General features: G+C 38.8%; 1 long non-coding RNA gene across 1 annotated transcript in view; it reads left to right on the top strand.

Annotated features, from left to right (window-relative positions):
* Positions 1-16,550, top strand: part of LOC145675178 (uncharacterized) — a 60,170-nt gene extending 43,620 nt beyond the window's left edge. Inside the window, exon 2 of the long non-coding RNA XR_014129111.1 lies at positions 16,330-16,550. This is a non-coding gene — a long non-coding RNA (uncharacterized LOC145675178). The remainder of the gene's footprint in view (positions 1-16,329) is intronic.
* Positions 16,551-21,066: the final 4,516 nt, after the last annotated feature.

The following is a 21,066-nucleotide window of genomic DNA, read 5'->3' as shown; positions in this document are numbered from 1 at the left end:
GACAATTCAGTGTGAGTGGCGAAACCATTCAACAGCAACTTCATCAACTGAGAAAACACTAGAAGTTGGGTCGATGGGTCCCACATAACTTGATTCCGGGTCAAAAGGCAACGCAAGCAGACACCTGTGTTTCTTTGCTGTCTCGTCTGAGGAAGGAGCCATTTCTGGACAAGGTGTTGCCATGTGATGAGAAATGGGTCCTGTACGAAGTTCCACGGCGCCGTCATAATTGGTTAGCATCCCATGAACGGTTCCAAGACAGCCGAAACCAGCACTACACCAGAAGAAAATCCTCCTGTGTGTTTATGAACTGCTCGCGGCATCGTGCATCGGGAACTGCTACCAGCTGGTCATCGCATCAATCAACTGTGTACTGTCAGCAGTTGAGCAGTGTTCAAGAGAAACTCAAAACTCTGGAGCCAGCACTTCTGAATCCCAAAGGGGTCCTTATGTTACAGGACAACGCTAAGCTCCTCGTGGCTAGGATGACCCGGGACACCATTTTACGCCTTGGATAGGAAACACTATTGTATACGCCATACTCACTGGACATTGCACCGTCCGATTATCATCTGTTCCCTTCCTTGGACAACCACCTTTAAAGGATGCCAACTCAAATCCCAAGTAGAGGTGCAAAATGCACTTGATACCTCCTTCGCTTCACGGAACACCAACCTCTACCGCGATGGAATAAATGGCCTTCCAGAACGTTTGCAGAAGGTTATCGATGTATTCTTAATCTTCCAGATACGTGTTAGGTGACATATGAATGGTGGTGGGTGAGAAAGCGATAGAACTTTCCTGTTTACCTTTATAGATCGGTTCTGTGTATTGAAATAGTTAAGAACAAAGGTATAATGTTTGGTCGGGGCAGTACTTGGTTAAACATAATACAAACTATCTGTAATATAATTTATGAAATTATTATTATTATTATTTTGTTATTAATAATAATAGTAAGAAGAAGCAGAAGCAGCTGAAAACAGTTTTTTTAGTTTTCTGGAAGAAAACCAAAATTTTCCAGGTTTTTTCAGGCTTCAAAAACACTAGCTGCAACACATCTTTTTTTTTTTTTAGATTGTAGCTCGTCCCCCTTCAAAAACGACGAGCCCCTCCTACAGAAACCTGCTGGCTACACCCCTGGTCTTAGGTGACATATCGATGCTCTAAGGTGATAGGTCAAAAAGCGACATAACTTTCTTCGTTAATTTTATACATACTATGTAAAACTACTGTATAAGTTCTAGTATCTCGAGTTCGGGAAGTCGGAATGTCAAAATTCCTTCAGATTCGTGTTCCTCGTAGTCTAGTTTACGAAATATATAAAAATTAGTTTTGGTCCAGTTTGCTTCCGTGGTCACTTTATGTTCGAATATCTCGAGATCGGAAATTCGGAATGTCAAAATTCCTTCATATTCGCGTTTCTAGTGGTCTACTTTACAAAATATATAAAAATAAGGTGGGGTCTAGTTTGCTTCCGTGGTCACTTTATGTTCGAATATCTCGAGATCGGAAATTCGGAATGTCAAAATTCCTTCAGATTCGTGTTCCTCGTGGTGTAATTTACAAAGTATATGAAAATCAGGTGGGGTCCAGTTTGCTTCCCTGCAGCCGAAAAGTACATTGGAAGTGTCATCAAAGAAGTAACTTAAAAAAAAAAAGTGCGAAGGATCCAAGGTCAGTATTTGTAACACACAAGTTCACATCAGTACTTACGGTTTAGAACTTCCCACTTTTCTGACTTTAAAATATTGCAACCCTAATTTAGCTGTGACTTGTACAAGCATCGAACAATCCCTTTCGCACAGTGCTGCATATATTACCATAATAGTCTTGGAGCAAATAAAAAGAGTTAAAAACACAGACATAAATCAATACAATTGTCTCGATCGATAAATGCTTTCACAATTGTTAAAAGGTGTAATTAAAAACATCAAACATTGTTTCTGCTTTGAAAAGGACAAACAAGGTTACGTTCATAAAACCGCAAACACGGTTTCGGGCGGCTTTCGCTTCCAAAAAGAGCTTCTGCGGTTTCGGTTTTGAAAACAGCTTTTGCGGTTTCGGTTTTGAAAACCGCTTTTTCGGTTTCGGTTTTGAAAACCGCATTTACGGTTTCGGTTTTGAAAACCGCTTTTGCGGTTTCGGTTCTGAAAACCGCATTTGCGGTTTTCAGAAAACCGGTTTTCTAAAAAACCGAAAACCGCAAATGTCACAAAAATTCAACAGCACTAGTTTGTACGTACAACCAGTGGTTTATTTGTGGATTTTGTAGAAGGGGGGGGATATTTATAAAGAATTGCTACTAAAACATGAAGTTGAATTATTGTACATTAAAACAGATTATGTAGCCTATGAAAGGGGGAAAATATCTTTCCAGGCTGGAAAGACTGAATTAAACTTACGAGGGAACCTATCCAAGTGCAACTCTGACTTCGAGTCGAGACTATGGTCGTTGGATACCTTGTCCCAAAAGAACATAACACGAAAAGTGATACATCCTCGATCGCAACCGTTGCAGAGATATAAGCGTGAGAAGTTAGAAATTGAGCTCCATACTATACATTACAAAGTCAGCTTCCGGGTCAGATTTTTCGGTAACGGTCAGGTAAGGAAACTCAGCGAATACATATCAAATTAGTGTTGGGAGCCCACCACCTTTTAAATGAAAAAATGTTGCCCCCGGGGCACTCGCAGGGTCCCAGGCGGGGTCCAACTCAAAATTGGCAAATGGAACCGGGGGTCAAGTAGCATATTGTATGAAAGCTATTGTTAAATAAAAGAAGATAGAACAAATTTCAACTCTCTATGATGACCCTGTGCAAACGGGCAACTGGTCAAAATGTCAATACAACCTACATCAGAAAATATATGACCACTCTTCTAAATCCGTTAAGTTGTGACAATAACAAAACAGAAAAAACACGTTTAAAAGTGCAAGGTATTGAAGTTAAACAAATTGTTGCAGAGTCTGTCACAGAGTTACACAACGGACCTTATCCAAGTATAAGTGTGACTTCGAATGACCAATGGACCATAAAATGACCATGGCCATTGGATTGCGTGTCCTAGAAGAGAAAGGATACATTGTCAATCGCAACCGTCGTGGAGGGTGAAAAGTTCAAAAGGCAACGGTATATGCTTCGCGAATCGGGACCCCAAATTCGCATATTGCACCGTGAAATTTTAGTCGGGGAATTTGCTGAACGAGAAACATAATGGAAAAACGAAAAGGATTGACCTTGAAACTTTGATACACATTGAAGAATAAGGTGGTAGAGAAAAACGTGACAACGTAACGGATTTAGAAGAGTGGCCATATATTTTCTGGTGTAGGTTGTATTGACATTTTGACCAGTTGCCCGTTTGCACAGGGTCATCATAGAGAGTTGAGATTTGTTCTATCTTCTTTTATTTAACAATAGCTTTCATATAATATGCTACTTGACCCCCGGTTCCATTTGCCAATTTTGAGTTGGACCCCGCCTGGGACCCTGCGAGTGCCCCGGGGGCAACATTTTTTCATTCAAAAGGTGGTGGGCTTCCAACACTAATTTGATATGTATTCGCTGAGTTTCCTTACCTGACCGTTTCCGAAAAATCTGACCCGGAAGCTGACTTTGTAATGTATAGTATGGAGCTCAATTTCTAAATTTTCACGCTTATATCTCTGCAACGGTTGCGATCGAGGATGTATCACTTTTCGTGTTATGTTCTTTTGGGACAAGGTATCCAACGACCATAGTCTCGACTCGAAGTCAGAGTTGCACTTGGATAGGTTCCCTCGTTAGAGACAGGGAAGTCAAGACTTAGAAGGAGGGAAATTCCCAGGCTTCCCTGGCTGCAAATAAATCCCTGCATACAACCACATAAAAATGAATTATTGATACGCACTAGCATGCGCAGTACATTGGAAATGTGGGTGCCAGATCTAAAGTACCACCATATGGAATGTCATCCTCCCCCCTTTCCTCTAAGAAAAGATAGCGTCATTGCACCCGACGCTGCGTCGGCGACTCACGGCACATATGCAGACGGGAAATAATTTACACGTAATCTCTTCTCAGTTTGTAATAATTCTACATACAAAAGTTTGTCTAATGTGGGTACCAAGGCACCCACGGCACTCACGTTGCGCACTGTGAAAGGCCCTATAACAGTAAATGGCCAAACTGTATGTGAAGAGCCCCTAAAGAGGATTCACTTGAGTAGAGCATGACCTAGTCTACTACTTTATTGTGTTAGTGGGATGTACTTAAGAGCCACCACTACACAATGCTAAATTAATTAATACCCAGTTTATATTTCCTTGATTGAATACAGGGCTGAGTACTGAATTTTGAGAATAAGCTAAAAGATAGAATGCAGGAGCTGTGGAGCTGATATTCGATCATCAGAAGCAAGAGAGTAGCGTTAATGGTCACATAAAATTTTAAAAGAAAATAAAAATAAAAGAATATACTGTACTGCCAATGATACCGAAAAGGTACACACTCTCTATTTTTTTTTTTATTATCTCCGTTACTATATTGCTCCTGTGTCAGTACTTGGGTTCTAATTTTTCTTCCTGTGCACCGTTAGGAAGTGACAATACATACAGGAAACATTGAGAAGTCCTTCATACAATTTCAGCTGAAAAAAAAACATGATATGGTACATCTAAAAATCAGTGTACTCACCAGTTCCAGAACCATGGACAATTCAGGTATGAACCAGCCATTTGTGTTTTGAGAGTATTTAATAGCAATATTTGAAGATAAAAAAATGGTATAATTCTGTCTGAATGACTTGAACACATTTCATTTTACACTTTTCCACTGTGCACAGGGATAATTTCCAACCTTGTGTATGTCTATGCATATATTTATATATATATAGCTAGAGAAGTTTTACTTAATAAAATGTTTATCCAGTTGATGTTGATATTAGTTTTTAAGCGATTTTAGTACAAAGTTCGATTAACTAGGATTTCCACACAATCTTAATATTTTTATGTCACTGTTTCTCAAAAGGAAAAGTCAAAGTTCACTAAAAACCACATATATTTTAAAGTCAGGATTATAGTCCGTTCTTAGTCCTCTGCAAACACTGTCTATTTGGTACAAGATGTTCTTAGAACTTTTAATTGTTGATGATCAACCAACAGCTTCATTCTCCTTGACGTTAACGATTTTTTTTTTACACTGTGTGTGATCCGCCAAAGATGTGTTATGTAAAGCAACACATTATCCTCCCCAAAACCAAGGGAGCTACATTGCCCTGACAATGTCTGGTAGGCGCTAGTCTTCCAACTCCCAGCAAGGTTGAGCACTTTTTTTTATTTTTTTTTAAAGAAAAAAATGTCAATAATACTCCGATAATACACACTGAACTTGTAAAAATATAGCACTGGTTCACTGTATTTAGTTTATGTTTATCGTTCTTATCTTGCAGAAGCGGCGATTTAATATTTCAGAACACATATTGTTTTTTTTTTTCACGAATTATCTTACTTTATGTGTTAACTATTCTCTGGCTCAAGCACCTCTCTCCTCGAAGACTTCCTTCTCCAGATCTCACCCTATTTTTTTCAGTTCAAAACCGGAGAAGTGCTCCGCCTCTCATGTCCACTCCAACCGTTTTTTTCTCCCCTTCCAAAGAATTTGTCCAGAGCCGCTCCACAGGCAGATTCCACCCTCGCTTCCGATGGTCACTGTCCTTGAGGCGCTGTTAACGAATTTAGTTTCTGATGTGGTATATATATATTTTTTTTTAAATAAAGCAAACACTTTCAAGTTCGTATAGATATATAACATACTTCAATTTATGTTCCAATTCTCTTTTCCTTGACCATAATAATATCAAACACTCATTTAAGTTTTACTATATAAATTAAAACAATATTAAAAATAATAATTACAAAAAAGAAAAAAAACGGCTGGTTCGTTCAACTCCCTTCTGCCTCTCCTCCTACATGATCAAACAAAAACTTCGCTCTCTCAGCTATGTGTGTGTGTGTGTCTGCTCTGTTAGCAGTCTGTTAAAACAGAACCAAGAGAGTTTTCAAAAATTATCTGGACACATAATAATAGCATAAAAAAATGAAAAAAGAATGATATACTAACAATAAGGTATGGTGTCCCTATAAGGTAAATTACCTGACGTCAATATTTATTGTTCAAAATTGAGAAAATTTCCCAACGTGCGGTAAGCACATGATTTTCTTCTGCACCAAAATCTGCTCCCCCTTCCGCCGAATTCGCATGAAGGGCTCTATATAGAGATTTTGAAGAAATAGCGAGATAAACTGCTCTTGTCGTAGGGAGTCGCTTTCAAATTCCAATTTTAATTTCATTCGGAAATATTTCCAAGAATAATGTTTTATATTTACTTCATACAAAATTAACATATTACCTTAAACTTGTTCTGTGATTACATAATAAACAAAAATACAAATTTAAATACAGATATGCAAATAAGATAATTTACATATTAAAATATAAAAAAAACTACTGAGCACAAACTGCCCTTCACAATTCCCCCCTTGGTAATGTGGAATGTGTTTACTAACACAGAACACATTTCCAGAGAAGTGCACATTTGTTAGATGATAAACGTGCTCCACACTCCATATAGATTACTAATCGTTACATAAGAAAAACACAATCAACAAATCAGAGAAGCACTAGAAGAGTACTCCACTATTTCTATCCTTACTAATATACTAACAATACATAACGAATTAATGATATACAAGAATTATTCAAGGAAATGCGTAAACGATCCTATTCTATAAATACAAAGCTATTTTCAGGCATTTCACACCTAATCTGACTCTAGGATACATTATAATATAATTATGTCACAATATGCGATAATACTATATAGATTCTTGTCACTCTTAATAGTTTTGTAATTACGTCACATTTTCGGTATTTCCCACCACCTGATTCACTACTGTTTCTTCTCTCTCAATGAATTTCTTCAATAGGTAGGCATTTCTCTTCATTTTGACTTCATTTGAAACTGGGTCAGCCAGTGTGTACATATTTTTCCCTGACGTGCCTACAATACGCCAGGGCCCCGAAAACAGCATCATGAGCTTTTTGGAAACACCTGCTATAGCATCTGACCTAGGAAAAATCCTGGCCAGTACAAGTTCACCCACTTGGTACACGATGGTACGATGTGACTTGTCAAAGTACTTCTTTCGTGCAGTTGCATTCTTTGCTAGGTTCCTACCTGCAATTTCAATATAGTACTGCACATCATGGCGTCTTTCCATTTCAGGAATTTCGAAGATTCTTGCGATGTCTCTGGACATGGATTGTCCAAAATGACATTCGTACGCAGAGACGCCAGTGGTCAGGTGTTTCGCTGAGTTCAGGCATCTCTCAACTTTATCCAGATACTTGGGCCACATCTTTTGATTTTCATGACAGTATTTCCGGAGTAGACGAACTGTTGCCTTTACTGCCACTTCTGCCATTTCTCCCTGTGGATAATAGGGAGTGGACATGATGTGCTTGATGCCCAAACTGGATATTTCTCGCTTCCACTGCTCTGCGGTGAACTGAGAGCCTCTGTCCGTGAGGACTAGTTCCACACCGGGACTCAGTTTCAAGAACTCCTTAAGTTTTCTTATCGCTGTGGCAGTGTTCGCCTTCCGGCAAGCATACAACGCTACTAGTTTTGAGAATGCATCATAGAACACTAGTATATAGTTGACACTGCCTATGCCTCGTGTCAAAGGACCACACCAGTCGATACACACTAGGAAACTTGGGCGGTCTACTACCACAGGATTGAGTGGTCCTGGAAGATAGCAGTGTGGTGGGTTTGCTTTCTGGCAGACGATGCAGGATGCACAGAACTTCCTCACAAATGCACGCATCTTTGGCCATACAAAATACTCTGACAGAAGTGGTAGTAGCTTACTGGCCGACATGTGCCCCCGATCTGAATGATAATAATCGAGTAGAGGAGCTACTAACACTTCTGGAATGCAAATACGGACTCCCTCTTTGTCCCGTTTACACAGACGGCCGCTTAAAAGCTCGTAATGGTGACGATCTCCTCTCACTCTGGGTGAGTCCGTGTTTTCCTCCAGATCCTTCTTAATCTTCCCATAAGTGGGATCTGAGGATTGCATTTCTGGCAGAATTGCGATGAGTTTTCGCAATTCGCACGGAACCTCCGTAAGAATCGCCATTAGGGATTCTTGTAAAACTGGTTTTCTACACACCCTCAGATCTTCCTGCAAGTGCGGAGGGTATCTGGAATGATAGTCACTAATGTTCTCACTTGATTTTACGAACTCGAATTCGAAGTCCAGGTTTGAGAGCGTTAGAACCCATCGTGAGATCCTCTGGTTCGTAAGTCGACAGAGCAGGATGAATTTAAGGGCCTGATGGTCGGAACGAATTTTGAACTTGTGACCAATCAAGTATTGTTTGAATTTCACTACTCCATCAATAAGACCTGCAAACTCCTTCTCGGTGATGCAATAGTTCCGTTCAGCGGCGTTGAATACGCGCGACGAAAACCCAATAATCCTTATATCATCATTTTCATCTCGTTGATATAGGAGTGACGAACACGCAAAGTCGCAGGCATCACACTCCAGAATGAGCTGCTTGTCTGGCAGAGGTCGTTTTAACACCACTTCCTCCTGGAATATATTCTTTATTTGTTCCATGGCCTCCTGATGACAAGGTTCCCACTTAAACTTCACGTTTTTCTTTAGTAGGCCGAATAACGGAAAAAGAACTTCTGAGTACCTTCGACTGAAGCAGCGGTAGTACTGACAATATCCAATAAATGATCGTAATTCCTTAACGTTCTTAGGTGTTCTGAAATCGATCACCCGCTTCACTTTCTCCGGATCTTTCCCGATACCGTGCTGAGAAAGTTGGTACCCAAGTATGTTAATCTTCTGACGAGCAAATTCGCATTTCTTTAGTCTGAGAGTTAGGCCACCTGCTGTTAACAAAGCGAGCACTTCGTCAAGATGACGCATGTGCTCATCAAATGACGTATCTCCTACTACAATGTCATCTACATACTGACCACAAAACTCTCTCACATCTGGTCCAAGAATTGAATCAAGAGCACGTACACACGAGGCTAAACTCTGTTTAGTGCCAAACGGTAACTTTTGGAAAACATAAGATATCCCTTCGTGAAGAAAGCCCAGATACTTCTGATCACTTTCTCGCACCTTGATCTGAAGGAACATTTCTACCCCATCAACAGAGCTAAACCACGACTTATCACACATGTCTTGCAGCACAGACAGAGGTGGAATCGGGCGATCACATTCTGAATTCGATATCCTCCCTAACGAACGTCCATCAATGCACACCCTCACTCTACCGTCGCTCTTAGGCGTTACTACTAATGGATTGGCAAACGATGTGGCTTGTTTTCGGATGATTCCCCAGGCTAGCCATCGATTAATTTCGTTAGCTACCTGGTTCCTGTACTTCACTGGGTATGGATACATTTTAGCTTTCACAGGATGTTCGTCCGTTATCTCGATTTTGTGCTCATAATTGGATATGCACCCAGGCTTGATATCGAAAAGTGCCTGATGCTTTTTTAACACTGCTTTCAATCTTCCTCTCTCTGTCTCTGTGAGATCAGTGTACTTGTCGACGTAGTCTTCTATTTCTGAGATGGATGCACGGGTTCGGATCTGCCTCCAATCGGATGGCGAAAACACATAAGTTGCCAGCTCTTGTGTGGTTGGGTATCTTCCCTCCAACCTAAGCGCTCGAATGACCGTGTCTCTTACGGGCTTACTTTCCTCTAGGGCTGCTATGTACACAGGCATGGCCTTCCGTCTTTCGTCTGACGGGTAATTTTCATCTAAATACACATCCCCTAACTCCCCAACTGGAACCCAGGTGCTCTGGCAATCCATCTCCCACTCCAGACAGCGTACGACTAAGTCCTCTGAGTGACAGTCTATTGATCTAAATTGTATCTCTACATCATGTGGATTGGTAAGATGTAGAGTCCCTTTGTCATAATCCAATATGGCACGTGAATCGTTGAAGAAGTTCGAACCCAGAATAAGCGAACGATTTAGACCGGACACAATTATTCCCACAGTATGAAATATCTTTCCTTGAATAACAAGCTCTAGCATCGTCTGTCCCACTAACGCAGCAGCTTTACTGCCAAAAGCAGAGGTTACTCTAATATTATTTGCGCGCAAAAATGCAGGGGGAGGGTGGCTATCCTTTACTTTATTCCACAGTTCTTGGGAAATTGCGCACACGCTGGCTCCTGAGTCTAGTAGTGCGTCTACTGCTTGCGCAAATACTACCACGTGAATCTCGGGGAGCGATATCACATTATTTGTAGGCATAGGTTCATGGCTCGTATCTAACAAATCTTTAAAAATAGAGTTCGCTTCTTCAAAAATATTCCTATCAATGTCGACATTTTCGCCATTCCTACTTAATAATGAAATTTTACTAGAACTAGCCTCTCTAAAGTGTGTACGATTGATAATCTTTACACAAGTTTCACAATTTTCCTTCTCATTTAAATCTTCATTTACGGAAATTTCCTTCACGGCGGTTTCTGGCTCGTCAATCTCAATTTCTCTCTCATACACATTTTCTCTGTTATGCACATACTTGGGATCTGTTTTTGAAGACTCAGTCGGGGTATACACGCACGCATTCGACCTACCGTCCCCACAAGCATGTGCAGTCACACCTCATTGACGAGTCGACGGTGATGCTCGACTATTCATATCTGGGTTGTTATTTTGGTTGTGGGTAACAGTTTCTCTGCTTCGGTCATATGTCTCTAACACATGCAGAGACTCGTCCCCCCTGAAGGCAGTTCTCTGCTGGCCGGGAACAGGTCTAACATTACCCCTCTGACCTCTTGCGCGACGTGTTGCATTCCTTCTGTTACCATTCTCTCTACCTCGTGGGTGTGATACACCTCCACTCTCGTTGCCACGGTTACGAGATGGGCTGTTTCTTAAATGATGTTCTTCTGGTTGTCTCTGGTAAGGATTCCGGTTGTCTCGCCTTCGCCTGTTTTGCCTTCGAGACGAATGCGAATGCGTACCACTCGGGCCTGGGGAGTTCTGTGACCTGCTTTCATAATTGATTTCTAACATGTTCACTCCCTTCCTATTATAAGTGAATGACTCGCGGTCTCGCATTGAGGTTTCTAACTCCTGCACGAGAGTCAGCAGGTCAGAGATATTCTTAGGCCGGGACGAGACGACTGACCTGAACAACCAAGGTGGTAATTGCCGTGGGAGAACCTTGAGGAGGGTTGATTCGCACATACTAGGAGACAAAATACTGTTTTTGTGTAACAGGTCGAGCAGATAGTTGGATGGGGATTTATGCAATCGTGAGTCATAGTGAGACGTAAGAATGGTTGCACGCAAGTTTGCGAGACGTTCCTCGCTCAAATACGTCTCGCGGAAGAGGGCAACAAACTCGTCATAACTTCTCATCTTTGCTGCAGTGACCTGATACCAAAGTGCTGCCGAGTTTCTTAAGCATTTTGACACTAGACTAAGCCTCAACTCATTAGGTACACCACTAATCTCGAAGTAGCGGTCTAGATCCACGAGGAAGTTATGAGTAGAAGTCTCGTTTTCATTTCCTTGATAAATTGGTAGTGTAAGGTCCCTATGGAGGAATCCTAACGCGGTTGCCATATTTACACCCTGTGCCTGGTTGCTAGGAATGGTCCTTGACGTAGAAGGTTGCGCGTTGGTGTCAGTCTCGCGGGCGTCTACTACGTTCCCAGGTTGAGAACCCAGCAAGTCGCGTCCTGAAGAGATCTGCTGGGTTAACGATGGCGAGATGGCTCTGGGTGACCCAGCTGACAATGTGGCGATTCTCCCATCCACAAGTTCAGCTGTTTCACGCTGCACTGACTCCTTCCACTGAGCCATTTTTTCTTCCAGCTTTTCACAAACATCATTTACAGTCTCTTGCATTCGTTGAATGCTCCCATTGCATTCAGACCTAATCTCTTCCAGAGGCGTCTCCTGCTGGAATTCTCCCCTTATTCTCGCTATCTGTGAGGTGAAGTTCACCTCAACTCTCTTCACTTCCTGGCTTATTCTTGTCACTGAGTGTTCTACACCTGCCACTCTCTCTGTGACACTGACAGTGGTCTGCTCCACCCGGGACGAAACCTGCTGCAACGCTTCCGTTAGTTCACTGTAATTTTCATCTACTAAATTGGCAACCCTGTCTGAGTTTTCTTGTACTTGACCTATCTTAACGTTAGTCTCATTGATGTGGGAATTTAACTCCCCCCTGGTGGATTCTAACTGCGATCGCAATTCGTTAGATGTGTTCTCAATGCGCTGAACGAGTTGGCGTTCACTACTTTCAAGCTGTTCTTGAACCATATCTAACCTGCGCTCAAGCCTGAAGTTGTTAGTCTCGATTTTCTCTTCGAGACGCTGATTGCTTTCACGAGACTCCCTTCGCACCTGCTCTAAACCTGATTCTAGTTTCTTTGTACTAGATTCTAATTTCTCCTCAAGTTTCTGGTTACTCTTTTCCAGGCTCTTGGTATCCTGCTTAACCTGTTCAATTCCTGCTTCTAATTTTTTCTGACCAAGAAGAATTTGTTCTAAAATTGCTGTTAAATTTAGTTTCCCTGGATCGCTCGCCCCTACGTCTGAGCCATTAGTTTCATTCTGACTTTCCCCTGGGTTTGAATCCAAGACCACCAGTGACGTATTACTGATACTGGGAGGGGGGTCGTTGTCTCTGAGCTCGGACACGTCAGTCTCGACATCAGAGTTTGCGTCACCTCTCTGCGCAAACTCTTCGTTTCTTAGTTCATCCATTCTTCTAGCAATCGAACGAGTGACTACCATTAAACTAATAAAATTTGCAACAAATTTAACCTCCCCCCAAAATGTATGCCTGAAACTCTAATTACACAGAATAAACTATCACAAAATATACACCAAATAAACAAAATAACTCTATTTCTTCAATATTCTTGGAATCGTTATGGGAAACATCAAACACACCGAAAATTTTAAGCCAAATAGTGTTGATAAAGCTGACTCTTTATTCAATGTCACCGTAGGATAAGATGAACATTGAATTGCCCTTAAAGCTGTGGCGCCAAATTTTTGTGAAAGGCCCTATAACAGTAAATGGCCAAACTGTATGTGAAGAGCCCCTAAAGAGGATTCACTTGAGTAGAGCATGACCTAGTCTACTACTTTATTGTGTTAGTGGGATGTACTTAAGAGCCACCACTACACAATGCTAAATTAATTAATACCCAGTTTATATTTCCTTGATTGAATACAGGGCTGAGTACTGAATTTTGAGAATAAGCTAAAAGATAGAATGCAGGAGCTGTGGAGCTGATATTCGATCATCAGAAGCAAGAGAGTAGCGTTAATGGTCACATAAAATTTTAAAAGAAAATAAAAATAAAAGAATATACTGTACTGCCAATGATACCGAAAAGGTACACACTCTCTATTTTTTTTTTTTATTATCTCCGTTACTATATTGCTCCTGTGTCAGTACTTGGGTTCTAATTTTTCTTCCTGTGCACCGTTAGGAAGTGACAATACATACAGGAAACATTGAGAAGTCCTTCATACAATTTCAGCTGAAAAAAAAACATGATATGGTACATCTAAAAATCAGTGTACTCACCAGTTCCAGAACCATGGACAATTCAGGTATGAACCAGCCATTTGTGTTTTGAGAGTATTTAATAGCAATATTTGAAGATAAAAAAATGGTATAATTCTGTCTGAATGACTTGAACACATTTCATTTTACACTTTTCCACTGTGCACAGGGATAATTTCCAACCTTGTGTATGTCTATGCATATATTTATATATATATAGCTAGAGAAGTTTTACTTAATAAAATGTTTATCCAGTTGATGTTGATATTAGTTTTTAAGCGATTTTAGTACAAAGTTCGATTAACTAGGATTTCCACACAATCTTAATATTTTTATGTCACTGTTTCTCAAAAGGAAAAGTCAAAGTTCACTAAAAACCACATATATTTTAAAGTCAGGATTATAGTCCGTTCTTAGTCCTCTGCAAACACTGTCTATTTGGTACAAGATGTTCTTAGAACTTTTAATTGTTGATGATCAACCAACAGCTTCATTCTCCTTGACGTTAACGATTTTTTTTTTTTTACACTGTGTGTGATCCGCCAAAGATGTGTTATGTAAAGCAACACATTATCCTCCCCAAAACCAAGGGAGCTACATTGCCCTGACAATGTCTGGTAGGCGCTAGTCTTCCAACTCCCAGCAAGGTTGAGCACTTTTTTTTATTTTTTTTTTAAAGAAAAAAATGTCAATAATACTCCGATAATACACACTGAACTTGTAAAAATATAGCACTGGTTCACTGTATTTAGTTTATGTTTATCGTTCTTATCTTGCAGAAGCGGCGATTTAATATTTCAGAACACATATTGTTTTTTTTTTTTTTCACGAATTATCTTACTTTATGTGTTAACTATTCTCTGGCTCAAGCACCTCTCTCCTCGAAGACTTCCTTCTCCAGATCTCACCCTATTTTTTTCAGTTCAAAACCGGAGAAGTGCTCCGCCTCTCATGTCCACTCCAACCGTTTTTTTCTCCCCTTCCAAAGAATTTGTCCAGAGCCGCTCCACAGGCAGATTCCACCCTCGCTTCCGATGGTCACTGTCCTTGAGGCGCTGTTAACGAATTTAGTTTCTGATGTGGTATATATATTTTTTTTTTAAATAAAGCAAACACTTTCAAGTTCGTATAGATATATAACATACTTCAATTTATGTTCCAATTCTCTTTTCCTTGACCATAATAATATCAAACACTCATTTAAGTTTTACTATATAAATTAAAACAATATTAAAAATAATAATTACAAAAAAGAAAAAAAACGGCTGGTTCGTTCAACTCCCTTCTGCCTCTCCTCCTACATGATCAAACAAAAACTTCGCTCTCTCAGCTATGTGTGTGTGTGTGTCTGCTCTGTTAGCAGTCTGTTAAAACAGAACCAAGAGAGTTTTCAAAAATTATCTGGACACATAATAATAGCATAAAAAAATGAAAAAAGAATGATATACTAACAATAAGGTTTGGTGTCCCTATAAGGTAAATTACCTGACGTCAATATTTATTGTTCAAAATTGAGAAAATTTCCCAACGTGCGGTAAGCACATGATTTTCTTCTGCACCAAAATCTGCTCCCCCTTCCGCCGAATTCGCATGAAGGGCTCTATATAGAGATTTTGAAGAAATAGCGAGATAAACTGCTCTTGTCGTAGGGAGTCGCTTTCAAATTCCAATTTTAATTTCATTCGGAAATATTTCCAAGAATAATGTTTTATATTTACTTCATACAAAATTAACATATTACCTTAAACTTGTTCTGTGATTACATAATAAACAAAAATACAAATTTAAATACAGATATGCAAATAAGATAATTTACATATTAAAATATAAAAAAAACTACTGAGCACAAACTGCCCTTCACAGCACGCCTATGTTGATACGTAAATTAATACTAATATGTCGAACACTTGCTTTCACTTTAGTGGAGAAACTGGACGACCATTCTGGACTTTTTTTTTTTTAAGTGCTCGAGAAGTAAAAGATTGGGTAATACCACAAATTATAGTCACAGTTGCCTCTATTGCTATTTCTTAGGCTTCTTGCTTACAGCTATTGCATTTCTTCTTCCCATATAACTGCATAAGATTGAAGTATATCACTACACTATAAAACCCTGAATATCGCAGTAAATGCATACATCAATACAATTGAATCGTTGAGTTCGAATACCGCTCATCTCCATCGAAGCTAATTTGAGAGGAGTGACAAACAAAACTAAATTAGTCAATATGAATACAGGGCTATTTTCATTTTCGTACCACAGGGGCGGATCCAGGGGGGCGATCGGGGTGATCGACCCCCAGAAGAGGATTTTTTTATTTTATTTTATATATATAAATAAAACCCATCCCCGAGTTTGACGCTCTTAAAAGTAACTCTAAGTACCAGTATTACAACCCACCGCCCCCCCCCCCAGAAGTCCGTCCTGGATCCGCCCCTGTCGTACCGTAGAACTGACATTTTTCTACTTTCCAAAAATGAAAATAACCGTATATGTCAGATACATATTGATTAATTTAGTTTTGTGTGTCAAATTAACTTCGATGGAGGTGACCGGTTTAAGAACTCAACGATTCAATTTATAAAAGATTATTATTATTATTTTGCTAATTTTAGTATAAATTTCGTTCAATGGTAACACGAGGATGGGCATTAAAATAATAATAATAATAATAATTTTTAGGTTTTAAATTTCGGCGCGGGTAAGCAATACGAAGAATTACATCCAGACCCACAAGGAGTTCCAAAGAATGGCGCTAGAGGACACGCTTATAGCTATGCTATTGCTGCTACTAGTGACAGTATATGGAACTCTCAACTGAGTTCCAATGTCAAGGAAGGAAAGCAAACTAACAATTTCGAAAATCACTTGGATAGAATAAATTAAAGAAATATTAATCTTAAGTGTATTTGCTTTATTTTTGAGTATGTAGCCCTACTGCTTACCTAACATACATGACAAAACCGCCGCTGTCTGTTTGGTTAAATTATTACAATTTATGTAATTATGGTACTATTATTCTTAATATTTCAACTTTTGTATGTGAAAGTGTTGACTAAGTCGCTAACTCTTTTGCTTTTCGTGCAAGCGGTCCTGGATTCGATTCCTAGTGGGAACATTCGGTCAAAAAAGGTAACAGCTTTTTCAGACCAAACATTCTGAGTGAAATTTTCCTAAGTTATCCTCATTCACACCAGGAAAATTCCGGGATGGTACCTAACATTCAAGTCCCAGACCGCTTCCCTCTTTCCCTTTTCCTTTGATAGTGTGCTCACCGAGGGCCATCACTCCTTAGACTATACGTGAAGAGCTTAAGACCGTAGATGTCGATAATGTTTAGAAATCTGTATAAATTAATTAATTAATAGTGTTCATTGAATTACCTTAATAAGCAAGTTTTTTTATTAAAAAAATACAGAATAAGTATCCTCTTTCTATTTTGTAATTTTTTTCACCTTAGAGAGATAGAGTCCATCCCGCGTTTCAGCGGGGGCAGCTATGTTATTGGTTTGTTAGTTGTACTTTCGCAACTAGGAGGATCAGATCCCCTCTAAAAATTTTGGGACTTCCGAACCGAAGGCGTTCTTGTGTTGCATGACAAAGTGTGGCCACATACCGCTGCACACACAGCTGAAACTCTTCAGACGGTGTGTTTCGAGGTGTTGGAGCATCCTGCATACAGTCTCGATCTGGCCCCATCGAATTACCATCTGTTTGGTCTACTTAAAGATACTCTCAGGGGCAGTTGATTCAGCTCCGATCAACAGGTGAATGAATCGGCATGTTCGTGGCTTGCTGCGCAACCAAAACCCTTTTTTTTTTTTTTTTTTTTTTCAGAGGACATCGGAAAGCTTGTGCAGCGGTGGGCCAGGTGCATTGAAAAGCACGGTGACTATGTTGAAAAATGATATGAATAAAATCATTGTACTCTTGTGGCAATAAATAATAAAAATTGATTGTAAATACTTATTAACTTACCTTAGTATTTTGTAAAATACTAAATCCTCTTATTTCAAGATTTCAGCAGTTAGAAAATAGCACAATTGCTTTGTCTATGATTGGGGCACATGCTGTTCCAATTCGGTCTATAGCCCCACTTTGTTGAAGTGACTCCTAAATGTATATAGTTTCATTCCAAATTTAAAGTTTTTGTATGTATTAGTGGTTCACATTAAAAAATGGTGCCGTATAATATTTGCCGTTGCGTGAGTACGTATTTGTTATTTTTCTTCCCGTGGACCTAAGAAAACTACAGATATTGCGTTTCAATTGCAGTTACATATTTCTTTAAAGGTCGTAACATATGCTTGTAGCTTTACTGTTTTTCATTTTCTAAGAGTAATAACATATATTTAATGACATTAAGAAATATAAGTTCTTCATTAATCTCCAGTTTCAATATAACTTCTACAAAACAAGCCTCATTATTCATTACTATGATTAATATTATTCTTTCCATTTATTGTTTTGCAAATTTGTTATTAAACAGTCTGATCACACAATTTTCCAGACAGAATTTAAAGATGTTCATGAGCAAGGAATCAAATCTCTCTCGTTGTTTAAAGGCTAGTACCTACTTGCATTGCTCTTGTCAATTTACTTTTTAAAATATGAAACACGATACACGGTATCTTAACTGAGAAAGATAGTATCCTATTAGTTACAGCCTTTCGTTAAACAAAGTGTTAGAAACAACCAGGAAAACTAATATTAATATACAAATATTCAGATCATGTCTTGCCCCCTTCCCACTTTTAACGTCTAATGGCCGTCACTAGCTGTGTCGATTTGAAAAACAATACTAAACTAAATGATATAAAATAAACCGTGAACTATACTGACACTTTTTTTATCTATTAGTTTCCTATTATTTTTACTTTGAAATATTATGATAAGTCTAGTGGATAGGAATACCCAGGAATACTGAATCATTACATAAATTTTGTTTTCTTTGCAAATGAAAGCTGAATACTCAATAAATATAATCATGCATTCTCTTTGTGAACTTTTCAATAGCTTTAGTCTCGACGAAAGGATTTATACACTTCCTTGTTTGTTTTTTTTCTTATGCCAACACCTTCAATTAAACTTTGCTAATCATATTGCATTATAATATGCCCAATTGCATTTGGAGTTCAAGCATAACTAATACTCTCTATTGATTTAAAATTAAAATAAGAATAATAAATTTAATTGAATTTTTATTAATTACTTTCCACGATAATTGCATATGTAATTATTATAAATTTAAATATAAGTTGGAACGTGAAATAAACATTATCATACACGTGACATTCATTTCTACTGTGGCCTTTAGGCTACATTTTGACTCATAGATTTCATATTTTTTGTTTCTATGCAAATACTTTTCCACTTGATGTGCATGAGAGAAATAAATTTCGTATTTAACTCTTATTCTTTTTATTTTTTTAACTTTAACGTGACAGGATTATGCACCGAGGTTAAAGGAGAAGGGAATGAGATAAATGATAATGGTATGGAATGAAGAAAGTGGGAGGAAACAAAAAAAAACAAGAAATCACACACACACACACATAGGTTTGTCCCTGTTTTTAGCCAACTGACTGCAGTTTCAACTTTGTATTCCTATTTCAGCGAGATCCATCTTAATAGGCTATTGTCCTCCCATCTGCACATACCTGTAGATTTTCCTAGTGATCTTTTTCCGATTGTTTCCAGTTAATAGCTTTGAAAGCATTCCTGCTTTCTTCCCTGAGTATATGACCTGCCCATCTGAACCTCCTAGACTTGATTATTCTAACAAGTTTGATAAACAATAAATTATGCAGTCCCTCCACATGAATTGCTTAAATAGTATAACCAAGCTCATTGTTTTGGTAATGCATTGTTAGAGGTATTTTATCTAAAACTTAGTATGCATTAACAGAATTAAATGAGTTTTCGTATAACTTATATATATGTACGAGTGATCATCCTAGATATAGGATGCGAAAATCATTCAATTTCGTTCAGGCAATCGAAAATCATATCAAGAGCCCTAGGCTGCTACGAAATTGAGGGACGGTACGAAATAAGACTCTAGATTGTAAAATTTTACAAACAATATTACTAGGCCTACATTCGCCAAGTTTGTAGCAACTAGAATTACTTAACTATGGAAGTGCAGCTTTGTTTTAAAAAAAAATCCTTGCCATCCTCTTAAAAAGCTTGGCATACAACTCCATTTTAAGTTTTTAAAGAGAAGTGTGAGGTCAGTTTTTTTTTTTTTTTTAATTATACATAGTATTCTTTGCATTTATCCGAGAAACATTCGGATTCATAAGACACTCATCCGCCTCGCTTCTAATTAGTGTAATCCAACTCCTCTGTTTCCTCTTTCTACGCCTCTCTTTCATTGATTTTCGGAAATCTTTGTTACGCATATGAGTATACACTGCATTCTATTTAACGTTTATCAGCTTCGTTCCGTGTGTTTCGCGTTGATTCGTGTTCTCAATATTAGTAGTGAGCATTTTGTGAAAATTTGACGAAGGCCAAAGCCTAATTTTAATGGCCAATTACTCGGGAAGCAAAGGCTTGCACAATAAATTAATACCTAATCACAACCTTACTAAGCGAGTCACAATAACAAGGGCCCCATTATACTCACAGATCTATAGTTCATTTCTTCAATCGAAGTGCAGTTCATATATAAAGAACGTCGCCTTCTACATGAGGTGACTGGTGCCATAAATAAGTCATCATCCAAGGAATCTTGTGGAAAACAACCCCGATAACAAATGGCCAACCAGAACCCTCATTTCAAACAATTGACAGTCGCTTGTCAACTCCACGTGGAGTCTTACTTGCCATAGTTCCAAATGCTGTCCTCCATTCGCTGTTCCCAAGAACAGCTTCATATTAGCCATAGTATTGAGAAGAAAGAACATACAGTGGATGTTAAGACATTGCAACCCTGTAAATACGGTCAAAAGAGGTTTAGTTGGAGAAAGGGATGCTGTTGTAAAAAAAAAAAAAAAAAGCATGGAACTTGAAAAAGAGTTTGCCGAATTGCACTTCTATTGAGTAAACACACTATACATGTTTTGGCCTTAAATTAGTAGGCACCAAACTTACATTTCAAGAAGTTTATTCGAAGGGGTTTCTCGTGGCCTGGTGTATGGTAATGCATACTGTCCTTAAGATTGATTTTTAAAAAAATAAATCAAATTTTAAAAAGCTAGAAGAGTTGCAATTAGAATTCAGAAAGTTCTAAAACACAATATCGTTGTGTGCATATGCTCCTGAGTCTTACCTGGTCTCAGGGCACAGCGCACATTGAACGTTCTTGTCTAGGTGAGGTTTCCGTACCTGCAACCTAGAACGTATCTTCATTTTTATATTATTAGGGAGAGCATTTTGGCTGTGAATGAAGGTTCACAGTTTTCGACTCGTACA

This window comes from Thermobia domestica, chromosome 18 (genome assembly GCF_964235325.1).
Source record: "Thermobia domestica chromosome 18, izTheDome1.hap1.1, whole genome shotgun sequence".
Lineage (NCBI taxonomy): Eukaryota > Metazoa > Arthropoda > Insecta > Zygentoma > Lepismatidae > Thermobia > Thermobia domestica.
Note: the sequence above shows the minus strand (reverse complement) of the source record. Positions and strands in the feature narration are given on the sequence as shown.